This window comes from Pteropus alecto, unplaced genomic scaffold (assembly GCF_000325575.1).
Source record: "Pteropus alecto unplaced genomic scaffold, ASM32557v1 scaffold10, whole genome shotgun sequence".
Taxonomy (NCBI): Eukaryota; Metazoa; Chordata; class Mammalia; order Chiroptera; family Pteropodidae; genus Pteropus; species Pteropus alecto.
The window spans coordinates 4897122-4908377 of NW_006431210.1; the positions used below are offsets into that span (position 1 = coordinate 4897122).

The 11256-nt window shown below is 35.6% G+C and overlaps 1 protein-coding gene and 1 pseudogene across 15 annotated transcripts in view; one reads left to right on the plus strand and one right to left on the minus strand.

Annotated features, from left to right (window-relative positions):
* The window catches only part of RBMS3 (RNA binding motif single stranded interacting protein 3), a 631961-nt gene that overhangs the window by 597843 nt on the left and 22862 nt on the right, over positions 1-11256 (plus strand). The gene's annotated exons all lie outside the window — the stretch shown is intronic.
* Positions 164-282, minus strand: LOC112470296 (annotated as a pseudogene).

The following is an 11256-nucleotide window of genomic DNA, read 5'->3' on the forward strand; positions in this document are numbered from 1 at the left end:
ATAGATTCCTTGAGGAACATATTTAAGCATCATTTCCAAAACAACCCCTAGGATAGCAGATCTAAAGTTTTGTTTGTTTGTTTGTTTGGCAAGGCAACTCTTGGTTGACCTCACAGATTGCAAGGACCTTGTAAGCTTACAATCCCTTATTTTTTATTTTTTACGCCTACACCACCTGATCTTTTTAGATGGTCTCCCATCCAAGTACTAACCAGGCCCAACCCTGCTTATCTTCCAAGATCAGACAGAATCGGACTTGTTCAGGGTGGCATGACCATAGACTAAAGTTTTGAAACATATTAGAATCACAGGATGGATTAAATATCCCAATATCCAGGCCACACTCCAGGCCAATTAAATCAGATTATCTGTAGGTAGAACCCAGTATTTTGTTAAAACATCCCGGGTGATTCCAGTAAAGCCAAGTTTGACCCTAGATCCTAGAGAATGCTCCTTGGTCTCATGAGATGTTAATGTTATAATAAAAAATAAAAAATAAAAGAAGTTTTAAAGTCTACCAATTCGAGAAATATAGCAAATTGTATTTTTCTCCTTATAGATTCTTACCGATTTACAGTAAATATTTGCAGATTAAAGACTGAGAAGTCCTGCAGGGAAAAACAATAGTGAATGTAAAGAAGGAAGGAGGAAAAGGAGAAAAAGGAACCCTCAGCCCCAAGGAAAAAAACACATCTTTTTAGTTTGGGTTATTCCATAATTTTAAAAAGTTTACTCAGCAGTGACTTAGTATGTGGAATACCTGCTTAAAAAAAAAATTGAACACTTCTTCCATGGAATATCATTTGGAAGATACTAAATAAAAAGATTCCACTGCAAAATCTTTTCTAGCAATACTTATTAAAGACCTGGTTATATCTAGATTTTGCTTCACTCTCATGTACCATTTGATATTTAAAATAACTTGTTGAGTTTACCATAAGGGTTCAGAATTATGCAAAATGTCTGATAGTAATAGGATACTTGGATCGCAAACACTATATGAGATTTAGTTTAGGAAGGTCAGCCTCCAAAATTAACAGGACAAAAGAGATAGATAGTATCTGGGGAAATCCAACAGTTAATAACACTGGAAAGATCCAAAAGTCCAATTAAGTAAGAGAGTGGTAGCAGAAATGGTGCCAGGATACGTGAGATCTAGTATTCAGTGGCATGTACAGGGTCAGTACAAATAAAGTGATAGTTTGGAATTATTTAATATTTATTTCTATTACACTCATACTCTGTTTCATATTCTCTTTTCCTAGGTTTTTCTAAAAACTTTATATTTCAGAACTTTATACTTCTGGGACTATCTAATCAACTCTTAATCTTTTAGTTTCTTTGTTCCTTCATCAAAACTAACCCGTGTCCTTTTCTCAGGATTCTCCCAACTCTTTCTTGAGAGCCGATTATATGGTAAAATACTGATTTGTGACTGTGTCAACATTTAACCCCAGTGATGCAATCTCAGGCACTGTCCAGACTGTTTCCACATTAGTTGTAAGGCAGATGAAGAATAATGGCAGTCATTCTCTATATGAGTTTCCTAAGAGATATCAAAAAACTCTGCTAATTAGAGTGTCCTAATTAGGAAAAGTTCTTGAGCTGCTGTAAATAGTAATGAAAAATATTTAAAGTAATTAGGCAAATTGGATTTGGATAAACATTAAAAAGGGACAGCCAACTGTTGATGTCAGAGAAGGTCTCATTAGCCATTGAATTTTATTGACAGGATAAGAGAGAATCAAATGCCTGTATGACCCCTGGTCCACTATGTTTTTGGCTGGTTCTGTCAGAGCCCATGGTGTTGTTTCTTTTAACTCATTTTCTCTTTTGCCTCATTTCCCCTTTCAAATTCATATGACCTCCCCAACCACAAAGAGTCATTAAACACAACTCCAAATATTTTAATTTAAAAATAAATTTATTGATTCTTTTATCCAAAAAGCCATAAAAAGAGCTGGCTCAAATGATGTCACTAAAGACCTGTTTTCTTTTTTTCACTTAGCTGCCTGCCATCTACACATTTCACAGTCTCACATCAGAAAAACTCAGGACCGCCCTGTCATGGCAGCAGAGTGGCTATCTCAGTGCTGACCTCACATATTCACACTATACCATGCAAGAGAAGAGAGAAGGTCGTTTTTAGAAGTCTCCACAAAAGAAAAGAGTATTTTCCTTTTAGAAATTCTCTAGTCTCATTGGCTCTGCTATGATTAATACCAGCCATTTCTAGATGAGGGATCAGGATATACCAACTGTGGAGTCAATTACATTCAAACTATAAGGTTGGGAAAGAGGCGCATAAGAATTCCCAGAGGAAATATGGGTTACCATTGAGAAGAGGAAATGGACACTGAGTGAGGAAGAAAAAATATAGTCATTGCACCTGCCCTCTTATTATTCTTCATATCCTCTTCTCTAGAATCTACATTTATAACTATTGACCGATTTTTACTTTTGACCTTGAGTCACAGTTGAGTCATCGATCCTTCTTTTTAAATGTATCTTCTTATTTTATAAATATCCTTTAGATAAGAATTAAGGATACGTTCAAAGAAATTCAAACTCACATATTTTATTTTCTATAAGAGTTCATGAAATTCATTAAGGAGGAGATTGATTTGTATCTGCCACTGTAAAACTCATAGCATCATAAACATGGTTGTGTTTTCATAAATATTTTTGAAAGATATATGGGAAATACGATTCCTTTGGTCAAAAGGAAGATCAAAACAGAACCAAAACTCTAGAAAAAAATCTATAGTTAATGTTCTAGGAAAACAGTGTCCATATCACCTGTGAGTTAGTAAAAGAGTGGCTCCAGCCCATTAACAGGAACTAAAGTCTTCTAGGATAAAGAAGTCAAGAGCAGAGGAACTAGGGGAGACCGTGCCAAGGAAAATCAGAAGATAAAAATTAAGAACACTGTAATATCAATATTGATTTTTCTTCCTGTTTGACTTTAGCTATCTTACTTCCTCCACACCACTACCCAAGAAGAGTATGTGCTCCTGGTCCTTTTGTTATTTATATTTGAGATACATTAGTTTTATTTCCTTTTAGTTCTACATCTTACATGCTTTTCACAAGGATCAACCCCTTTATTTCTTACTTTTTCTGTGGATAGGAAGTATTAAGATTAGAGGTCATTTTTCAGCCCCTTTGAGTCGATTGTATCCAATTTTACTTTCTTTGTTTAAGAATGTAACCGAATATCACTGTTCCTCCAATATTTTGAAACCAAATAAGATTGGCTGGAATCCTCAATTCTATGGGGAATCCCAAGCTTTCTTCAATATATATTTAAGTTTGCGAGGACATTATATTCACCTCTGTCTGCTCTCATTAGCCTATATTGTATTGATTCAGATGTGAAATTTACCCCTTTCTAGTTTTTCACAAAAAATTTTACCTGGATTAACATTAATAGATTTGAACTGTGTCCAGTTGTGGAAACATAATGAACATTTAAACAATGTCAATTGAATATAAGGATGCATCTCTGGGCTTTAAATGTCCATTGGCTGTTTCCCCACAGTGGAATTTCACCAGCCCTTCCCTTCCATATGCTTAGGCTCACAACGTTGGTGGGGGCACCTGTCTCCCCGCTCCTTCACTCTAAACTCCTCCAGGTTTCCTTTCTTTTCTTCTTTCTCAGAAACACAAGCTTCTCCCATTTTCCCCCTTTATAACTATTCCTTCATGGAGGTTAACTGCCACCCATGTCTTGAGTGCCCTGTCCACCCCAAGTATCTTATCAATCTAATTCCAAGAGAAAATAAATGAACATTTCTTGTGTAAGCTGATTTCTGATCCTGCCGAACTAGGATCAGATAATGAAATTTTTGTCTTATCATTAGAATAATACAAATAAAAAAATAAAACCAATAATAACAACAGTTCTCATCTATTGGGTTCTTAATATGTACCCAGCCCGATGCTAAGAACTTTGTATGCATTATTTCACTAATATTTCTCAAAAAACTTCAAAGTATGAATGTTTGTCTCCATTTTACAATAAGAAAAGTAAGGTTTATAGATAAAAACCCAGATCTTTCTTAATCATTATGCTAACCGACTCAATGCAGACATATTTTTCTAGTTTTATTGGCTGATGTTATATCCTATAGACTTTAATTTTATTTCATATTGCCTTGAAAATCTTAAATTAAAAACTACTTCTAAATCCCCATTGTTAAGCAGGTAATGATTTGGGGTTGTGGTGGGTGCACTGATATTGTGTAATCTCATACCAGTGCTCAAATCAGGAAATCATTTTGTAATGTATATCAACAACCCTCCCCCCGAAAAGAGGTTTTTATTTTTTAATCTTATTTTTTCCAGAATACATGATTATTTACCATGAACATCATTATCTTTATCATTGATTTGCTAAATATAAAGCATAATGTTAAACTAGTTTTTAAATGTTCTTCAAACTAATGTGATAGACCATGAGTCAACTTCAGATCAGTTTATTGTCAAGCATCTAGATGCCAGAAAATAAAACAAACAGAATGCATTTACAAAGTAAGGGTATTTATGCATTAGAGATCACCAAAAATACTGAGTTAATATGTTGCTGTGCTCCAAAGCATAATAATTAATATACTCAAAAACAAAAACAACAAAAACAAAGATCAAGAAACAAAATCAGAAGAAAAGTTCAGTTATGCTGCTGGATTATTTTACGGATGGGAAGTTTAGGTATCTTTCAGAGAAGCTTTTCTGATCAATACCAACAATCAGGAGAGTTATCATTAGGTGTCCATTCTCCTTGTCCATGAAGAAATTGTGAAAGCACTAGTGAGTCAAGAGTAATAACACCAAAGTTGGCTTCTAATGAGCATTTTTCCAGATTTATTAATTGGATACAGCTCCATAGAGGGAAGGAACATCTGCTCAGGTTTACATTGAACTTGAATTCAAATGTATAGTCTTTCTTTTAACTCTCAAGAGTAAATGGTCTCTAGTAATGAGCAGATGGGGAAAAATAAGAAGAAAGAATGTTTACAGATCCAACAATAATAGTTTTAGCATTATTTACAAGCAATTATATATCAGGCTTGTGAAACCATCTGAGGCCTCGCCTGGCCTGGCTGGAACTCAGACAAGAGCAAATGCTAAAAGGTCTCTTACCTTCACCTTCTGCTACTTCAGCCACCCACCTCAAAGACCACATTTGGGACCTAACCATAATAGCTTCTCCTTTGAAATCTTAAAACCATCATACCTACTTTATCAACATTTCGTTCTCGCATCTCGCCTTTTCCAATGGATCCATCACCTTCCCCTATTCCATTTCTTTCCTTCTCTAGCCTACAAGACATTGCGCATCACTTCAGCTTTTCTCTTGCCAGCACCCTCACTACCACCATCAATAATAATAATGATACTTGAAAATCTTTAATCACCCTCCTAATTCGGTCTTGCTGGAGCTTCTAACTTCATACAGCCCTTTGTCCCAGACACTCCATAGTTCTGGCCCAATGGATCATCATTTACTACTGACCTCACATCATATCTTTTCCTTTGCGTTCCTCTGAAAGCACTTTTTAAAACCCAAATATAGATTTTTCTACATTCTCATGCTGTGCATGAAAAGTTCTCTGTTCCTCATGTCTTACCTAAAATCTGGTTTGTCCTAACATGTCCTTCCTCAACCACCCACTTGAATGCAGACTTCACTTATTCCTGTGCCCAATGGCGCTAGAAGATGTTACCAATCTTCTAGACTATGCAAATTCCTTCCTCTTTTAACAATGACAATGCTCCAAGATGCCACCTTCTTCCCCTTCTTTTTGAGATTATCTGTTACTTCTTTGCCAACCTATACATTCAAATTGCATTTTGTCATTAGTTTCCTCTTGCCTCCGACTCCTGCATCATTAATACCATAGTGTCAACATTCCTTAACCTCCTTGATTCCAGTGACCTTCACCTTTTGCTACTTCATCTTCTGCTACTTCAAAGACCACATTTGGGACCTAACTATAATTGCTCCCCCTCTGATATATTAAAACCATCATACCTACTTTATCAGCATTTCATTCCCGCATCTCGCCTTTTCCAGAGGATCCATCACCTCCCCCTACTTCATTTCTTTCCTTCTCCAGCCTACAAAACATTATGCATCACTTCAGCTTTTCTCTTGCCAGCACCCTTACTACCACCATCGATAATAATAATGATACCTAAAATTCTTTTATTTATCCTGAGTCAGATCTCTCTCTAACTCTCTAATAAAATAATTCTAGATACTCATCTTTCAACCTATTTCAATGAAAAGATTTCCATCATTCACCTTTCTGCTCATAATACTACAGCAATACTCTTGGCCAGTGAACTTGCTACCATTTTCTCGGAGAAAATGAAGAGTATCAGTTGTGAATCCCTTCTGTTTCCTGATCCCCAACCTACAAATTAATTGAGCTGACATTCAGCCCCACCTTCTTTTCTTTATTCACAAAACAAAAGATGAGCTTTTTATCTTAGACTTACTTATTTACCTTGACCCAGTGCTCACCTCTTTCACTTCCTCAAAACCATGTTATTTCATTACCATTGACCTCAGCCTCAGCCTCACCTTCAGAATACTACTTGACAGAGCACTCCACAGCCTTTCCCAATGACAATATTATTTTCCTGTGTTGGAAGACCTATTTTGGCGTCTTGCCTCCTTTTATTCCTGTTACAGTTAGTTTATTTATTATTTTTTTAATTGTTTTGTAATTGTATCCGGTTTCTTCTCAAATACATGTAGGATATAGGGGAATTTTTTTTCTTGTTCCGAGTTCCTCTTCTAATTTTTATTTCTTTCAGCCCAGCCCTAATTATGCAATTGTTTAAAAAAAAAAAAAGGAAGGAAGAAAAGAAAAGAAAAGAAAGAAAGAAAGAAAGAAAGAAAGAAAGAAAGAAAGAAAGAAAGAAAGAAAGAAAGAAAGAAACTTGCTTTCTCGACTAACCTATCCTCTATGAGTTTCTGATATTCTTCTTACAAAAATGATTTTTTCTTTATATACCAAATTCCTGCTTAATGCAGGTAAGATGTTGTCACCCAAGCCTGAAGTGATCCTTGCAATTTGAATTCCCAAATGAACCTGCCTATGACCTTTCTAAGTTGTTTCCTAATATTTAAAGGCCCTAATCAGCATGTTTTGTCAGGCATTTTCTATCAAAGAATTTTTTTGAGTCAAAGAAATTCAAATCTCTTCCCACTATAATAATTGTCATTAGCTTGATTTTCAGCCATAATGTGCTTCCAAAGAAACACCAAACCATTGAAGACACGCTCTAATCATATTTTGTCTACTAATTCATTTATGGCATTAGGCTTTGTATTAGTCAGTGTTCTCCAGAGAAACAGAATCAGTAAGATGTATATAGATAGATACGTATAAGAGATTTATTATAGAAACTGGCTCATGCAATGATAATGAAGTCCCACAGTCTTCTGTCTGCAAGCTGAAGAACCAGGATAGCCTAGCGATATAATTCAGTCTGAGTCTGAAGGCCTGACAGCCAGAGCAGTCAATGATGTAGCTCCCAGTCTCCTGAGAATCAGGGACCACTGGTGTCCTGGAGTCTGAAGGCCTGAGAACCAGGATCTTCGGCGTCCCCGAGCAGGAGAAAATGGATGTCTCAGCTTAAGAAGAGAAAGAGAGAATTCGCTCTTCTTTTACTTTTCGTTTGATCTAAGTCCTCAGTAGATTGAGTGATGCCTACTTACATTGGTAAAGGCGATCTGCTTTACTCAGTCTACCAAGTTACATGGTAGTTTCTTCTGGACAAAACCCTCAAAGACACTTTCAGAAATAACATTTTACCTGTCTGGGCATCCCTTAGCTCAGTCAAGTTGACACATAAAATTAATCATCACAGGCAAGAAAATAAAAACAGAAGAACAGGATTTCTGTGCTCTTTCCTGAACAACTATATAGCTCTTGTGAACTATATAGCTTGAGTTTTTCATTCAGAGTACTTAATCATTCATTCATTTATTTATTCATTCACTCATTTATTCATTCAATAAATGTATATTCAGTGCCAACCATGAGGACTCATACATGGTCCCTGTAAGACCTTCCATGATGTCATTGGAGAAAGTAACCACTACCAAATCAAGGACCAAAGCAAGCATTCATGCAGAAGTTTGTCATTTGGACTTAGTTTGAAAGATAATTTTGGATATGTGTTGTATGTGGGTATAAAGAAGTTAGAACACAATGAAAACAAAAAAAGGCACAGAAAAAGGAAATTTTGAAGGGTGTGCTCTTCACTCTGCAGGCAGATTTTGGTACAGCGTAACATAAATGAGATGATGTAGTTCACAATGATTCCAAAAACTCAATGGGAGTGGATTGAAGTTTACCCCACGATAACATCCTTTGTCCCTCCATTGTTTGACAGCTGTCAGCAAGCAAACTATTCTAAAGTTCTGTGGGAAGGAGTGGAATCTGGACTCTGGCACCAGAAAGCCTATTTCCCTCCAGTCCTCCTTTCTGTCTTTTTGCCCTCAGCTCTTTCTTTACTTTGAATTCTTCATCTATATCGTTGGAGGAAAGAATAATATTTGCAGGCTGGAAGAAACTGCTTCATTATGTTTTTGTAATGCCAAAGTTATATATACTCACATAGAGTACTATCATTTAAATCTTTTTTTCCATAAATATGTACATTTCTTAGAAGTATTTTTCTGAAATAGCTTTATGTTTTATTTTTTGCATTTTCCAATTTGTCTTTTTGCATTTTCGTTTGTCATTGCTTTCTATTCATTCTTTCTTCCTTATTCAGAATGTAATTCCATCTTTCTTCCTTCTCCCTTCTTCCTCCCTACTCACCATCATTTGCTCCCCACCCATCTTGGATCAATCTCTGATATTAATATTCTAACTAGTTGAGTAGGTAAAGTCTTTTGACTGAAAAAAAAAACATTAAATAAAAAAATTTAATGACTCTTGTAGGACTAAACTCTTTCAAAGGACATTTTAAGGGCACCCTCAACATTTCATTTTGTTGGGTTTTATGTCTACCCCAATCCACTGAGATAGTTGGTGTTCAGGGAGTGTGAGCCTGACATAGTTGAGAGGAATGTTTTGTGTGGAATTTGCTGTGGGTGGCAGCCTGGATGGGTTCCCTTTCACTTTGGCTGAAGAGTCTTTACCTGGCCCAATTTAATGCTTTGGTCATAGACTTAAATAGAAAGCAACAAAGCTTCCAGGCTTTGAGAACTTCTTAGCTCATTCGTCTATCTTTTTTACAAAGTCCCTCAGTTCTTTCATTTCCAAAATAAAGAAGCAAGCCTCGTCTCCTAAAGGAAAGATTAAATGAGCCTGAAGAGGCTGAGGACATTAATTGTTGGGTGGTTTGTTCATATAACTTTCTGAAAGAACTATTCAAGTAATAAGTCAGTCGGGTCATTTGTTAAAGTGATTTCTTCTTTATGCTTTCAAATTTAGATACTGATTTAAATAAATGTCAATTTGACGTGGACAGCTTCTCTCATTTAAAGAAGTTACCATTTTGTAGAGACTTAATTCTTTAGCATTAAAAACCATATTAATATGCAAAAATAATAGAGAATGTTAAGAAACAAGGAGTCTATAAATGTGTTTCTTCTGGTCTATATCAGATCCTAATTAACAATCCAAGCTTTCATAGTATAGTATATGCTTACCTAATGCTTGGCATATAATTGGGGCTCCATAAAATTCAATTGAATATTGTTACAAGTCAATTTAGAATATATAACCATTATTGAAATTTTACAGTAAAGCACCTTGGCCTCCCAGTTTCTGAGTTCTTCACTTCTGGTGATCTTTTCTCTACCCTATCCTAGAATTTGTAATTAGAAACCACTGTACCAACTCCAAATCTCAGTTTTAAACACTAGCTCAATTTCAGACCTGCTACAGTCTCTGATGACCACCTCTTTCCTTCTATACACTTTTTTAATGACCCTTATTGCAGTCATTCTTCGACACTATTAAACCTGCCTGCTTACTGCTTACCACTTTGGCAGTATCAGTTTTCCCTTTATTTGCCCACATCTATGCCTAGCTTAGATTTCATAGTAGAACATGGTAATCATTTTCTTTCATGTGCTCTCACCTCCCTTGGCTCACTTTCCCACCATCATATTCTCCAGGTAAACTTTGATCCTCTTGCATTCGATTTTCAGTCTATTCCATTTCTTTGAACAGCTGAATATGGCTAGAGTAAAACCAGAACCGCCGATGCTGATGAGCTTAACATTGATTTTGTGACCACATGACTTAAATAGACATAGCACAGCCTAGAAATCTTACTATATAACCCTGGTCTGTTCACTCTCACTCTCCATGACAACTATTTCATAGCTTTCCATTACCCACCACCTCTCATTTTCACCTCACATCTTGCTTCAAAAATAGAAACAATGAGAAGAGAACTTAGGTAACTTACAAATTACCTAGTCTTCTCGCACCTGAATCCATTCAGTCTATTCCTGTTTAAAGACACAGTTGTCACTGCTGTCATCTATGGTCAACCTTTCCTTTTCTCTGTTGGTCTTTTTTCTCTTTATTGTAAACTATTTTATAGAAGTATAACATGTACAGAAGAGTGCACAATTCGTAATTTTACAGCTTAATAAATTTTACAGAATGTAAACATTCATGTATCTCCCACTTTGATCAAGACTTAAAAGATCCTATTGTGTCCTCTCTTGTGTCCCTGCCCTTTTATTATCTCCACAAAATTACCCAGAACCTTGACATCTATATCATAGATTTGTTTTGATTGTTTTTAAAATTTAAGTAAATGAAATCATACAGTGTGAGGACTTTTTGTGTCAGCTTTTAAAGAAAATCTAACATTATATCTGTAAGATTCATATTTGTAGAACAAAGGTTTTTTTTATTATTTATATTTTTTATGACATAATTATATTACAACTTATTAATTCTGCTGTTGATGGACATTTAGGTTATTTCTAGCTTGGAATGATTATAAATAATGCTGCTATAAATATTTCACACATATTTGGGATTGCATAGTGATAGTTTCTGTAAATGTTCTGTTTCTTTGGCACTGCAATACAGTTTTAAGAGTGGGTACACAAATTTATACTCTTCTAGCAGTGTCTGAGAGTTCTCATTGTCTGCATCCTCTCCAACACTTGGTGTTGTCAGTCTTTTTCATTTTTGCCATCCTGGTAGGAGTGTAGTGTTACATCATCATAACTTAAACTTATATTTTCCTGATGACCAATGA